General features: G+C 40.7%; 1 protein-coding gene across 3 annotated transcripts in view; it reads left to right on the top strand.

The window, feature by feature from the left end:
* LOC116427838 (terminal nucleotidyltransferase 5C) overlaps nucleotides 1–16,403 on the top strand; it is a 179,144-nt gene that overhangs the window by 82,827 nt on the left and 79,914 nt on the right. The window contains exon 1 of one of the 3 annotated variants that reach the window (XM_031978642.2): nucleotides 3,933–4,908. The exons of 1 other annotated variant lie outside the window; for it this stretch is intronic. The gene's annotated coding sequence lies outside the window, so the exon portion shown is untranslated. Of the gene's footprint in view, nucleotides 1–3,932; nucleotides 4,909–16,403 lie in introns of those variants that run through there. One more of the 3 variants, XM_031978640.2, reaches the window with a different exon arrangement.

Genomic DNA, 16,403 nt, shown 5'->3' with positions numbered 1-16,403 from the left:
TTACGAAGGGACAACTATCGATCAGAGTGAAATCTTTTCTTGCTGTTCTTCTGTGAACAGTAATTATACTAACTATGCGTAGCTATACACTCGAATCAATTCGACAAATTCGCGCGATTTCTTAGAAAACCTCGTCCCTCCATGAATCAATCGATTCGACAACAAGCTGACTACATTCTTCGCCGCGTTTCGCAACGTTAAGTATGAAGTCGTACAGACGTCAGGACTCCTAATTTTCCATAATTGAATGATTATTCTTGCGCCGAAGACAAATTGTGTAGCAGTTGCCACGACATAACTTCAGAAACCATGTAGCACAAAGCGTTCCGAGCCTATCGGTGGCTCTAAATCCCCTGTCAATCAAACGCAAGCGCACGGAGGCACGCGCAAACACGAGTTGCACGAAACAGTCTCGGCGGTTTTCCGCTAACGGGAATCCCTGATCCCGCGAAAGTTACCAGCTGTTTCTCGTCGTGTACAGTTGAACACGATTTTTTTCTCCCGTTCGCGGTACGGGCCAATTAAAACCAGTAGCTACTTACATCATATCGCTGTTTTTTCCAGCGATAGAGAAATTGCGAGGAATGCGTGGGCCTCGGCCCGATAAACTCGTGCGCGCGCGCAGGCACCAGTATCGTTGCCATTTATCACGCGCGAATATTATGAAAATATTATGTGGACGTTGCGAGAACGTTGCGGGAGTTGATATAGTTCGTCTACCACTTGATCGCTAGTTGGACAGCGCAGAGGCAACAGGGATCTCTGTTCTTTATAGTCAGTCGGAGTTGTGGTAGTTTATTATCGAATCTTTATATACGTGACTCTAGAGTCAGTCGCGTATCTGTTTATAGTTTTAATTGGATAACACGTTCCGTGCCATCGAAAATTTCGGTTATATTTTGTTTATGAACTGTATTAATTTTTTAAAGAAAACATTCAGTTATATTCAAGCTTTTGCCAATTTTTATATATCTTGATATCGTTCCTTTACGTTTTCGTTGCTTTGTAACGAGCACCGCTATCCATGACCCTTGAAAATATTTTCTTACAAGAATTTGTGCGCGCGGCACCGAACGCAATTCTACTGATGAACAGCAGATTAGTATCGAAAACGAGATGAAACAAGATAAAGACTGATCACTTAGATTCCCCGCTGTAGCCATGAAGTGAGATTATACTGTCCGTCCGTGTTCGAAGACCGTTGCATGCGTGTGTGCTCACGGCCAACACACGCGTATCCGCGTAGAGCTCGGCTGCGTTGCGTCTTAATTGCGTTAATTATCGTCTTCCTTTTTCCGCGTGCGCCCCGGAACAGGAGGATTTCTGACGCCCGGAAGGAACGTTCGTAGAGCGGCGTTGATCTAGAAAATTCCTATTATAATGGGAAGACCGCGTGTCGAACTAGGACGACAGCTCTTTGGAACTTCCGCTGGTGTGGAAATATTTAAACTGTCTCCGCGGGAGAGTCGGTTATGGACTCTGCGGCTATAGCTGCCCATAGCATTGCGGTTCTAGAAATCACTGGAAATATTACGGAACTAACCTAGGTGGAGGGTTCTACGTTCGATACACTCTTGGGTAGGCGGTTTGGTCTACAAAGGCAGAAATTCGATGATCAATTGACGAAGCTGTTTTTATAAATGCAGAGTAACAAGTTATCGTACTTGGCAGTTTTGATGGCAGTTTTTCTTTCTGTTTTGTTTCTGGACTGTACGAGGTGTTCAATTATTCTATGACCTATGGCCTTTCGCTGCAGCGGCGCCTGTAAGGCAGGTCAGTTCGATCGCGGATAGTGTGAAAGAGAGGAAGAGAGACGGAGAACGGAGTCATACGCCATTGTTGGAGGATTTTTCGTTGTTTTTGATTTGATTGTTTTATTTCGACTCCTCACGGTTATTCCGTGAAAGTCATGAATTTTAATAAGCATGCGAATGCTGTATAATTGCTTGATGAATATGAGTTCAAACATAATCTTACGTGATTATTTGTGTCTATAATTATTTCGTGGATTTTTTGTTTTGAATTTCCTGCTGACAGAAGTTAATGTTCAAATCGGTTGACAATTGCAAACGAAAATCATGATAAACCTGCGATAGAAAAATAATGTCCATTCTGTCGAGCTATCGTTGCAAATCATCATTCGTGTTACGAAAGCGTCGTGACAGCTGCGACGAGATAAGAACTGCACGGTTCAGAAAATGTTAGTTGCGTTGGGAATCCATGATGGCTGGCGACGCGGTAAAACATCAAAAGTTAATCATCGCTTAATTGAACAATAATTACGTCACTACTCTGGCGACGTTCTGTCTCTAAACTTCGTTCGGTTTTGAAGGGAATTTAGGAGTTTAAAGAACCAGGCTTCTAAGTAGTATGAGACAAAACACTTTTGAATATCGGGATCTTACCTTCAAGTACACAATCAAAATATATTATACATCGGCATAAACTATTCATGTAGCAAAATAACATTTTCACTCTCTTTACGAGCTGAGAAAATAAGTTTTAATAATTTAATACAAAAATTCGACGATATAAAACTGTTCATTGCAACGTTTCATCGGGAAAGGGCTCCAATTTAAAATGCGTTGTCATATATCCTCGTCTATGTTCCGGAAGGCTGCTCACCGAACGTTTGTTCCGGTTGCATTCATTCACGCACTATCGTTTACGATTCAACGGTTCATCCCGAAAATAAAACCGGCGTCGGAATTTGGCAGTGCCATTGGTAACGGTGACTGTAATCGGCGCTGGCTCTGGCGTCGCGACTACAATTGAAGTCAAAATAACCTTTAGCTCGAGCGATGCTGTCTATGACGCATGACATTTGAGTCGGCAGGGAATTCGCGTTGAGAAGATCGCCCGAGTGCGCCGGTCTTGCCCATCATTGCCGCGGAAATTCGCGCGAATTCGAGGAATTAAAAATAAGGCACAGCGTGTCGCGACGAAAATAGAAAAGCCAACTTTCGCGTGGGCATTAATGGAGGTAGCGGACGCGTTTTGAGGCAGCTGTTGCGAACAAATACATAGAGTCAGTTTTAACAAGTGAGTCTCAGGGATTCAACTTTCGAACGGCACTAACGATTCAGAAAGGAATATTTCATACAATTTCGTATAATTTCGTACAATCAACTACGAATCCATTCGAAACATGTCAATAACTTCAGCCAAAACCTTATTTTCCGATAGCAACCCCATGCTGACAGTCAATCCTATTAAAATTAACCCTTTGCACTCGAATTAATCCGGTGGCTCTCACTCATCACCTGATTCCATACAGTAAAACTATACAATTTGATATTAAATATTATGCCTTATATAATGCATCGATTTGAGAAATATTGAAATAAAATATCTTTATTCCTCAATGCACGTGTGATTTCCGTTCGAGTTAATTTCACAAAATGTCGTCTTTATCCCATAAGAAAATGTTAAAATATTTCTAGTGAAAAACTTCCGATTGCAAAGGATTAACAAGATGATCGACGTACCTCTTTGAATTCCATTTAAAACCGTATTCGAAAAACCTGATAAATATTCTAATAGTCCAGACAGTATCACTCATAAAGTCATGAAGAACATGTGCTTTCCACGAGTAAATCCTTCGAAATACCCCCAAACCGATCCTCAGAAGCCAGAAATTTGAATTTCGCATTCAAATTTCCTACGCGAAGTGGAACGATTAGAGAGCCATGGTCTGTCATCGAACCGGCCGGCGTTGGTGATTCGGGGGTGCGCGGCGCGCAACACGCGCGCATTCACGTCAAAATCAGAGTCGTGTCGTGTGAGTCAGGAGCGCGTGCAGAAGCGACCGTCGAGAGGAGCAACTCCGTTGACGTTCGCGGCTGGTGGGGATAGAAGGGACAGCTAGTTTGGTGGGGGAAACTGTCTATAGTAAGAGGGAAGGTGACAGTAGGTACGGCTAGAGGGATGGTCGGTCGACGGGGAGGGGGGTTCGACGCCGCGGAGGGGGGCGGAGTGCGTGCGCGCTCGAGTTGAACGCCGCTGTCAGTGTCAATTGGTTCGCCGCGGCGACTTGTGGCGTCGTCGACGTGTAAACCGAACGTTGTTATCCGCAGAAGCTGTTCTTTTTTTTCTGTTCCATCGCGCTCGGTCGCAGTCGGAAACGACACGTTTAACCGTTCTCTCCCGTTCTCCAATCGTCTTTCCGGTGTGTTTACCAACAATCACGAGGACCAGGGGCAAACAGGCAGGCAAGAGGGGCAAGGCAACGCGAGGCAGGCAGCCAGGAGACAAGCAGGCCGGGGTTTCGGTAACGGTGATTCGTGGGATCGGAACCGATCGGACAGAGGACCTTCGATTCAATTCGTTCCCAACGTTCCGTTCCGTTGACGCCTGCCCGTCACGGACGACGGGCAGCCGACGTACCCGTCGATCGAATACAAGTTCGTTCTTCCTTCCCCACGAACCCCTATTTTTGTTTTCCTTCGTTCGGTGGTCCCCCTGGAAGAGGATCATCCCCCAGGGAGAATCGTATTTGGTGAAGAACCGACGCGCACACAGTGGTACTCAATTTCTATCGGAGCGCGAGAGCTGACCCGCGGCAAAGCGCACGAGAGAGCAGCTCGTATTTCTCGTCGAGTCTATTCTCTGCTCGGGTACGGGCCGCCGGTTGCGAAGCGTCACGTGCGGGTGCCTGACACGGCTGCCGTACCCGTGGGTCCGATCGAGCGATCGTCCGTGGACGCAGCTGCGCCGATAGTACAAAAGGGAAAAGAAACGAGGAAGAAGGGAAATATAAGTGGACCAGGAGGAACGGTGTGATTGGATCGGATACACATGTAAAAACGTAACTAACCGAGAGAGGTATACCTGTGAAACATCGGGGGTGAGAGACGTGCCGTGTTCACCGCGTCCCGACGACAGCGAGACGAGAGGCTCTTACCAGATGTAAGTACCGCGACGACACCGTTTCACCACGGCACGCGTTGTTTATCTCCTCGGACGCTCCATATGGTGACGCTCGGAATACGCTTCCCCTCCATGCTCGGGTCTATCGATCCCGGCCGCCAGCGATCCGTTTCGAACGCGGCGTTCGCGTTGCCGCGGCGACCTAACCTTATTTCGCCGCTCGGACGTGGAAAACTCGTAGGAAGACGGCTGCGGCGCCCTTGCGCCGCCCGATAGACGATTCTAGAAGACCGCGCGCCGTTGACCGAGTTGCCCGGCTAAGCCGGCTGAATTTCGTAAAAGCGCGCGGTTTTCGGGCCGCCTCTAGCGCACAGCTGGATCGCCGATGTGTTTCTCTTTCGTCGTGCTCTCGTGACGCACGCGCACGCGTGTCTACGTTACCGACTGCGTTTTCAAAACAGCCGTATATGTCCGTGAACGCGGATATACGAACGGTCGCGCTCTTTCTAGAACGCGCGCGGTACGCGCAGGCGCGCGACCTTTTCTGAGTCCTTTTCTTCCTTTCGCCGAGACCGCAGGTAGCCTTTTTCCCTGCGATCCATTTTTCGTTTGTTGCCACCGGCCGCTCCAGGGGAATGGAACGGTTTTGCCGACACGGTTTCTGAACGGATTTTTTGTTCTTTGCGAGGATGTCGGGATAGTTTGATGGATATTGAAGGAATGCAGTAGAACAGTTGACGTTTGGGATTTTTTGAGATAGTTCGAACGGGTTAAATGTTCTTGAGTTTTTTTCTTTTTCTTTTTCTTATTTTGGAGGGGGGAGCAGTATGGAAAGTCCAATGGTAGCTGGAATGTGGAGATTATAATGAAATGATGTAAACGGTGTGTCATGGATAATTTGAATACTTTGAACAATAGCGATGATCAGAAAAATTGTGGGGAAATTTCGACACGGACATTATCTTAATCAATATTCATTTTACTTATTCCGTATTTCACGGAAAAACAGCAATATTCTATTTCTATATTAATATTTTATTCATGCGACGTATTTGCTAATGTCCGGTTTGCGAATAATTTTCATAATGAATATTTAGTGAATTATGGAATCTTGCGGCGTGGCGAATGTGTATAGAGTACGGTGCAAATACAGCGGTATTTTGTCGAGAAATATCGTGTTCGATTTTAATACGAGAGAAATGGAGCGAAATTATTTTTCCATTAATTCGAATGACCGGTTTGGAATCTCGTGCAAAATACTTCACTTCCGAGCATCAGGAATTCCAATGACTTCAAGTGTACCTCGAGTTGGTGCAAGATGGACCGAAGTAGTTTACGTGAAACATGAACGGAATGGTAGTTTGAAATGAGGCTCGCCAATATGAACACACATGAAGTAGCGAGTGAAACCAGATCGCGAATTTCTAATGAATGAAATGTCATTTGAATAAATGGGATGCGGTACATTATATTTAGAACTTGGAGTGTTTTTTATCTTGCGAAAAATGTAATGCTAATTAGGGATAATGAGATTCCGAAATTAGTAACCTTCGCATCACAGTTCACTGTTATAAACACGCTCAAAATTTATCTAACCTTAATTACATTGAAACTTTAATTCGATTGTAACTCTGATTACAAACCAATGAAACAAAAGTTGTTGAAACATTTATACCAGCATCCAAAAATTGAAATTAACTGTAATTCCAAATCAAATTACAGCCGTGAATCAACCGTTAGTGTCATAACACAAATATACTGTTTGAAAAGATTGCAGAAATTTGGAATTGGGAAATTGCAAAATTCCAAATTCGAAGTATAATTTACGAAAACAGAAATATAAAAGATTTTCAATTGCAATTTCAATGCAATGCCGAATTGATGCTCCCTTGAAAGTCGAATCATAATTCGACACTCAAGAGGCCGAAAGTATATCCTCGATTCGTCACGATCTGATTTCATCGGGTTCAACGTGCCGAATTCGAGCGAATCAGATTATTGATTAGGAAATTGCTTTCCCCGGGGAGAGCATTGTTGCGGGCAACGTTAGTTTCCGGAAATTCTCAAATTGACGAAGGTCAAACACTCGCGCGTTCTCGAAAGCGGTCGGCGGGGAGGCGGTGTAATTCATACCGGCTGTTAATTCATCCGTTAAACGTAATTACACACGCGGATTCTTGCAAAACACGCCGATTAGAGGCGTCGTCGCGACAGGCGAATCCAATTATTATCCTGTTGCACACTATCGTATCCTGTTCCTGGAGATGTTTGTTCGCGTCGTTTTTGTGCCCGTTTTTGCATATCGTTATCTGCTTGCACTTTCTGGAATTCATTTGTAACGTTTAGGCTGAGTCACGTATTTTCTCTTTAACAATCAAATATCTCTTTTTGTGTACTTTCAATAATTACAGAATTACTTATACAACGATTTGATAATAAATCTATGAGACGTTGCAAAATTTTCAAATTAATCAATGAAACGAGAATATAATTTCGTGGCTTAAAGTTTCAATGAGATCGAGTTCGAAAATTTGTCGCGTACCTGAACTATATCTTATCATTATAATTGTACTAGTAACGGACATGAATGAGGACAATAGCTCATTACTCTATATTAGAAATAATATATGTGTCCGCGTTTGAAACTTTCCGTATGAAATTTGAACGTCCATAATCCAGTCGTAAAGGGTAGGATATTTATTTATTCATTAATGTGTTTGAAGTTTTCGATTCATTTCCCAATCGTTACGGACGTACAGGTAATCACAGCTGCAACCATTCGAACACACTATTTCGATGAATGCGTAACTATTCGTCAAGTCATGGTGGCTTAAGTGTCGGCGATGCAGGAAATACTGGCGATTGCAGATATTCATGCATCGTTCGTAACAAATTTTCTTGCGTTTATGGTCTGTCAGTACAATCTTCATCATTTCCCTTCCGCGTGTTCCGTGAACCGGTGAATAAGTTCTATATTCGGTCCGCGTGAAAGCGTTCGTACGTCCTTGGGCCGATAAATATCACTTTCAGCTGGTACAAAGAATAGAATGCAATAAAACGCCGAGTCCCAGTGTCCCGCTTCTCTATTGCGTTTGATACAGTTTGTCTCCCGACGGGTTTTATTAGCGATCACGATTATTAACTGTCGCAAAGAGTTATTGGCTTTTTGAGAATTAAACGCGTGTCTGTTTCACTTTCACTGACAGTCGGCGCATTTCCCTTGAAACATTTGAAAGATTAATGAAAAGATTGAAAGGTTTCCTTTCACCTTTTTTACCTAGTTGAACAAAATGTGAAGGTACACGAATTTCTGATCATTGCTTTGATAACGTTCTCTATCACTTGAGGAATCGCTTTCGAGATTTCTCACAGGTGATTGTTAAATACTGGGAAACGTTAGGACGAGTTATTAAATTTATTTTTTAAACCTATCATTGATGATAATTTGAATGGAATTGTGTATCCTTTATTGCTTTTGCTTGTTGTTGATTTATTTATCATTTTTACACAATGATGTTACTAATCATTGAGAGAATTTAATATAAGCTTTTTAGTGTAACTTTGATTACTTAAATTAACCATAATCGAAATTTTATAATCAATTGATAGAAGAATAACAGTTGCAAATTGTTTATTTTGGTTATTTCCAGAAATGGTCCTCGAAAGAGTAAAGTGTGCGCACCATTAAAAACTTCCGTGATTGTAACCAGTGACCTGAATTTTATTCGAATAAATCTCACTTCAATCGATATCCCATATTATCTGTTCATTCACCCGTCTAACAGAAGGAAGTGTTCATACATCATTGTCTAAATTTTTATTGAACATACTACTATAAATCATTCTCACTTTAATATTACACTTAAACATATTATATATAATAATACAATATTAAAGAGATTCTGAACGTTACTTTTCCAATTTTCATATTCGTCAAGTGTAATAAAACGTAACATTATAATATATGATAATAAGACGCGGAAAAACAGGTGTCCATTGCTAAAGTGTAATAATTTATGATGCGAGATAGAAATTCCTGTTTCCTTTATTTCAAAATTTATTTCATATCTATTCCGTTTTCGGCTCTCTACATAAGTCATCGCTGGAATACAGATGTTTATGCAAATTCCCATTTTCATAGATAAATTTTGACGAATAGGAGTCAAGAAAAATTATTTGCGTTGCAGCAATACCCTTATTGTCTTTCAATGTCCATTGTCGTAATCTTACAAATATATGTAAATGAAACCAATTCTACGAGGTAATAATTTACCCTCCTACTATGCCAACAAAAAGGAATTTCAAATATTGCAGCATTCATATGAAAGACTTCCTCCAACAACGTTTATAAAGAAAATACATATTTTTTTCAAATAAAAGTGTTTATATAAGGTATTCCAGAAAATTCTGTCCGTTTTCCAATTAAAAGAAAATAATACATTTTCAGTATATTCATTAATATCTACTCAACGATATAATTTCCGTCGTCACTAACGACCTCTTCCCAGCGTGATAGTAATTTGTGAAGTCCATGTTCGTAGAATGACTCATCTTTGGAAGCTAGAGATGTTATTATCGAACAGAACAGTAAGTTTATGAACATTTATTGTCCAGTTTATCTTATTGTTCCTAGAAAAATTGACATCCGCTCGTTTAGATCTTGAAAATTGAAGGTTTAAAAATACGTAATTAGCACTGGCGCTACCGCATACATTATTCGTCAGAACTGCGAATTTCGGTTCTCTTATTCCGCAATTACTGACATCTTAAGAGCGTTAAACATCCGAAATAATTCAAAAAAATAAATAGTTTCACTTCAATATTATAATCAGTATATAAAGAAACTGAAAAACAATCTATCGTTACAATTTTTATAAGGATCGCATACTAATCATGTCAAACACTCGATTGTTCCAGTGTTAAGATCCATATTTGTATCTTTGCATCAAACAAAATCGACATGAACACTTACCAGATAATGTTTATAAAATGTAATATGCTTCAAATTGGCGCGTATTAAATTAGAAGTCATTTCTATTACAATGTTTACATGCCCAAAAGACTTTTTATTATTTCCTGGTACGAAATCCAGTCCTACTGAAATTTATGTCAAAGCTCAAAAATGAAGAGACAACGAAACACGTTACCGATGAAATCTTCTAAAATCCAAAAACTGGAGTCAATTGACTCGACTAATGAGCGGCTTAATTGATCAACAATACGAACGTTGTGAACCGGCGTTCTCCTCGTTTCTATCGCAGCGAACGTACGTACCAGCAGTCTCGCCCCGAAGGTTCTAGGTTAACGAAGTCCGGGGCGAATTAAGCCGAGGCGTCACGACCGGTAACCTTCGACCGTGTCGACGGGCGAGCACGCGGAGGATGCGAACCGGGAAAACGAAATACCTACCGAGGAGAAAATAATGCGAGTTGATTGGCGAGGACGGACGGGGCACGGTATCTCCGTGTGGGCGAGGCCATAAAAGTTCCCAGACCATGTCTGAGGATTATGCTAGAACTCGAAGGAGAAGAGAATAGCCTGTTGCACTTCGTCCGCGACACGGTTGCCCTAGGTCGCGTCACTGCGAGCATCCCGCGCGCATTCTCGAGTACGGGATTTCGTAATCGTTCTAACAATACGCGATCAGGTCGCGGAGCGAAGCTGAGCGCAGCCAGTGAGCGTGACAAACAAGACGTAGCGTTGTAAAAACCTCGAGTCCTCGAAGATTCAATATTCAACCTTAACGACTGAGGTTTCGGAGCTGCCTAACTCAATCTGGGAGCATTGAAAGCTTCATTTCACCCGTAAGAGTCTTCGACGCTGAAGCCTTTATCCTCGAAGAATCGAGCTGCCCGTTGTTATATTAACGGGTTCATGGGTATTCATTGTAGTACTCTATTGATCATGGAACAATATTCGTTTCTTTAGATTTTGGAAATTAGAGGCTTAAGGATGGGCTATTAGAATGTATTCGTGTAATTGTACGTGTAATAGGAAGCGTCTTTATATTGCGAATAATAGAAACTATAATGGTGGTATTCTAGAAGATGAACGTGCAATAACGATAACGCGACGCGATTGTATAATGCGATATTATATTTCTTTCATTTTGTGTAATTTACTTAATGAAATCAACTGGAATTCGATGTGTTAATGGTAAATGTACGGACACTTTGTATATACTTATTGCTACCGTAAGTCATCTGACTGGTTACAAAATAAAGGTAAACAAATTAGATGGACCTTTATTGGCAAAAACAGAAACGAAACATACAAATTCAAAACTGATAACAGATTATTTTTAGTTTCTTCAGGCATTCGATATAATATTCAAGTGGAACGCTTTTAACATTGAAACTACGAGATGGGTCAAAATGAGCCATTCCTGAGTTCATCTATTTGCAATTATCAAAAAGATAAGACGTTTCTCAGAGAAATTATTACAGAAATTGATTTAGCAATACGGAAACTGAATTATAAATCCATTAAAATCTCAATAGATGCACTCTTGGAGTTTCTAGAAAGAAATTTCAAGAAGTCAATTTAACTGCTCAATAATTTTAGTGTTAAGGTATCAATAATTGCGAAACAAGGAAATCGAAACCAGTCATTCAGACTGGTACGGCAATTCTCGTGTTAAAGTTTGTTGGAGTCGCGGTTGCAGCTTTCAAGGCTCGAAACTCAGGAGTCATTTCTACAGTGTGAAACAAAAGATCGAAAAGATCCAGCTCCACTGCGAAGAATGCGAAGAAGGCGAAGAAGAAGCGTGTTGCGACATACGGTCGCAGCGCCGCCCGCAAATGAATTCCCGGCCGGCTACGCCTCCTCGATTATTTTAACCGTGATTTTGCGCCGGTCGCGATACCCAGCGGACAACCTGTTGACTGCGCAATTAGCCGGCGGGACGTGCCAAAAACAAGCGCGCTCCCCCGCAGTTATGCGCAATCGTTAACCTTACGGGATCCGATTGGCATTCGCGTAGCATCCCGATCGAACGGCCGACACAAATTAAATAATCTTATCTGAGCCGCTTCCACGCGCAGATTAAAAACCGAGACTCGACGCCTTCTATCGCGGCCTATCGCGTTCTGTTGGATTCTATTGCGTCCCGTGTCGTCATTCCGTTACGGAGCGCGACGTGACGCGCGCGGAATATTGCGATGAAGTTGCTTTGTTTTCCCCTTGTTTTTGCATTTTAATGTTAACGAGGTCTGGACTTATGTTCGACGCGTTCGGAGAAATTGAATGCCGGTGCGTGGACTGTTGGGCGACGCGTTTCGTGCGGCGGCGCGGCGGATTAACACTAAACGTGACCGGCGGTTTATATGTATATATTCCCGGTGTAATCAGTTGAATAACTAGCTGCGAAATCGAGGTAAACAGGCTAGTTAATAAATTACTTCTTATGCTAATGAAAACTAAAGGAAAGAGAAATTGAGAGACTGATGAATCAGGTAATGTAAGAATTGACGTAAAGTCAAATGAACGAAAGAAAATGCTGGACTTTGAATCGGATTTTAAAACCGATCATTTGATCGGTCACGGTACGTTCAGTATTTTATCCCCTTGCCCTAAAATGTCGTGTCAGACTCGTGGTGAAGATTTCGAATAGAATTCAAAAAACATAGATATTATTCAATTTGTTTGACTGCGAATTACATATTATTCCTCTGTTGTCAATGATACGTTGGAGCACATGTTGACGTAGTGTATGACTGGAATTTTTTCTTATTTTCAATAAAGCATTAGTAAGAAAGTAGTTAGATTGAATACAGTTCATAAAGAAGACAAGCAGTTAAGAATGAATCGCGTGTCACATTCGTGACTCGATGATGCACTTGTTCGATGACGCGACTCGCGGGTGGGTCACCATAAGTATCGCGTCATGAGATAACACCATTCTTTATGATTTCACTGTTTTAAGGAGACAGTGTTTCATTATATGATGGGAGAAAGAGATTCTGTAAGCGTTATTTATGAGAACTTTGTATCTTAGAGAGGCAGAAATGGAATTACTCCAGTATTTGAATTCGAACTTTGTACTTGAAGAAATGTCAAGTATTGTTAATATGTTGGAAAACAACTAGGAGAACTGTATCGTTTCAGAGAGATTATTCGAGCACAAGTAAATCGTTGTAAAGAGGAAATTTAGAAGAATTTAAATGTTTACTTCGAGTCAAACTCACCGGGACACTGCGCTGGGGTTAAAGTATCAAGATACGATATGACGGAATAGATTACTTTCTAATGCATAGATTATGTGAACTCTGTCTTTGGTTGACCAATCATGCGAGCAGACCCGTCTTTTATCTGTTCGACATTCAGTTCGATAGTTAAGCTTGAGAACGAACTTTATAAAAAACGGTTATAAAAAGTGTGGCAGTTTAATAGTCAGTGGACGGGAGCTGCTGATATGTTGTTTAATTCACTTTGAGTTATATACCCCCAGTACATCTTACTAGGAAAGAATCTTCATGAATAACAAATACATTTCTTAAGAAAAATGTGTACATTTTTATTATTATTTCTTTTATATTATTTTATATAATCTCTGGACGACAGATATGTAGCAACGTGTGATTTACAACAGACACTTTTGAAGAAGTTCTACACACTCTTTTATCGTTTCTCTATTATTTAACAGATTTCAGTAAATAACCACTCTATAACTATGTATATATTTCAGGCAAATATGTAAAATTTAAATATAAGAAAATAAACATTTTTTATAAAGATATTTTTTCGGTGAATTCTTATAGACTATTAAAGTTTCTATCGATATACTTAGATTTTTTTATAACTTCAACCGACATACGTGAAATTGCATGACATGCAATTTTAAGAATATATAAGAATATATAAAGATTGTAATTATAATTATAAAAATATATAAGAATGTATAAGTATATAACAATATATAATAAATTGAAAAAAAAATTGAAAGAACAAACGTACGCTAGTAACTCTAAGGATAATATTTAACCAGTTGGCTGTCGCGACCCCTTTGAAAAGTGTGTACCTAAACTGTGCCGTAGAAACTGAGTTATACGAGTATGCTCTTCATAACACAAAACCTTGCCATTTCTTCACGGCGAGTATACTCGTCAAAAACAGCCAGCTGGTTAAATAGAAGAATCACGAAGCCAAGAATCACAGGAATAATACACGATTCTGGTATTTTCCATCATGTTTATGAAGCACCCCGGACGATCGAATTTATGAAGTCGACCGTTCAAACCGAATGCAACACGAAATTGTACACGTGTCGCGAATAAATCGAATCTGGGCAAGGAGCGTACCCGTGCAACGTCCCGTCGTGTTTCTCGCCAGTTGGGCAACAACCGTTCGCTCGCTATCTTTCGCGTCTCGGGCCAGTGAATGCGATTCGCCACGTTCACCCTGTGCATCACGGCTCGATTCCTATTGGGAGAGCGAATCGAGATAGCGACATTACGTGACACGATACGTCGCGCACGTGCGTCGTGTTCGGGTTGTAATCTCGCCACTGAATTTTCCAATCACGCCTTTCACTCGTCCTCTCGCCACTTCCTTCTTCGCCCCTATTATTTTTGCCCTGGATGATTCGGCTGCATACCTGCGCGCACTTTCCCTGACTCTTCGGTGTCACGTCGATCGAAAGGAATCTCGTTAACAGTAGAACTACCGAAGGTTTAACACGATTGTCGTGTAATCCCTATAAAGATTGTAACAATAGATTATTTTCGGCTTCTTCGGGCATTCGGTATTCAAGTGAAACTATTGCCAAAATCATTTGGAGTATTCAATGCTTTTAAGGGATCAATAATTGCGAAACAAACAAACCGAAACCAGCCAAAATGACTGGCACAGTGTTTGTAGTCGTTTCACGTGAACGTGGATTCTATTTGACTTCACTGCACTAATGTCATATAGCTTGACTTATATTTCGAAGTATCCAGAGCTTTCAACAGAGGAAGCTAAATTATATTTTTTTCTTTTGAGTAATTCGAACAATTCAGTTATTTCTTGGTTACTTTTCGTATTCCGAATATGAAAGCTTCACGTCGCCTAAATGCCGACATTCTTCGGTAAAAGGTTGATACTGTCACTGCTATATTTATATACACGCGATGTATTTTTACCATTGTAAGTGAATAACGTTAGATTCAATAGCTGCGCTGATTAGAGTCTGAACTTCGACATCGTATATTTATTTTTGTGTCTTCTGTTTCTTACGTTATTCATATTCATTCTGGAAATGATTGCTTTGTGCCATTCCTTTCTATTGAAGTTTCATCGCTAAGAATTTTCTTGGAACGTTTATCATTAAAATAGATCATGAGATTCGCATAACGAAGCTTAGTGAGCGTTGCTCGCATCCGCCATTAGGGTTTCGAGATACCGTCTCGAAACTTTCGTCGAAAGCCCCGATCCAGCCTTTCACTTCCTCCTTTCCTCATCGACGAACGCCGGCGTTCCCCTACATTGTTATCAAACCTTGTTGCTACATTTTTATGAAAGTCGAATTAGTTGCAAGAAGGTTCAATTTTGCTTGCACACCCTTCCACCGATCGCCCATGCACTTCCTCCTTTCATCGATTTTGCTTTCCCGAGCTTCAGGCGACGTCTCGTTCTAAATGAACTTTCTTGTGTCGCGATGACGGCGCAGTTCGCAAAGTCTGTCTTCGTTAACATGAATACTAATGCTCCCGTGAACGTGTCAAGGAGTTGCGAGGAATTAGCAGAGAATTCAGAAGTGCAAGACGTATCGGTTGTCTCTCTCGTTTTCGTTTCAGCTGTCGCGCGCGAAACGAAAGTCTTACTGGAGACGAGTGACTGAACGGTACGGGAATAAATGAAATATAGAATACCTTACAAATTTCATTGTCTTGTTCTTAGTTGCATTGTCGAATTTGTTTCTTTTTGCAACTCTAATTCGATTGTCATCAATTTTATATATATATATATATATATATATATATATATATATATATATATATTTTATATTAAATACGACTGCGAGAAATACCATGAAATTATGTAACACACCTGATCCTTGATTTACGCGGACTTTTCACGTGAGCCTCTTTTTTACTCGGTAAATTGGAATACAATTTACGCGATCTGAATTTAGTAACAGCGGAAGAAATATACTTTTGTTTTCTGAAATGTCTTTATTATTATTTCTTTTGTTAAGCTATGTGAAATACATATATATTTCTAAAACGTATACCAGCTTTTCTCTCTAATATTTTTTTTTCTCTTATACCGACAGGCTCTACGCGTTTTTCGTTCGCGTAAAACGAACCCACGTGGATCGGATTTTCGCGTAAATCGAGGGTCAGGTGTATATTGTATTATATAATATCATAATATTAGACAAAACTGAGTATAATATTGTCCTGCAATATTCATGTAAGCATTAAAGTCACTGATAAAGGCAACATTTGCTTAACTTCATACTTCACGAATTCCATCTAGAAAATTTAATTCCACAAGAAAATTCGCTATGCAGTTATCATCGTGAGTAAGTTCATTTGAGAAGCAGACTAAAG

Source organism: Nomia melanderi, chromosome 9, assembly GCF_051020985.1.
Source record: "Nomia melanderi isolate GNS246 chromosome 9, iyNomMela1, whole genome shotgun sequence".
In the NCBI taxonomy this organism is placed as follows: domain Eukaryota; kingdom Metazoa; phylum Arthropoda; class Insecta; order Hymenoptera; family Halictidae; genus Nomia; species Nomia melanderi.
Note: the sequence above shows the minus strand (reverse complement) of the source record. Positions and strands in the feature narration are given on the sequence as shown.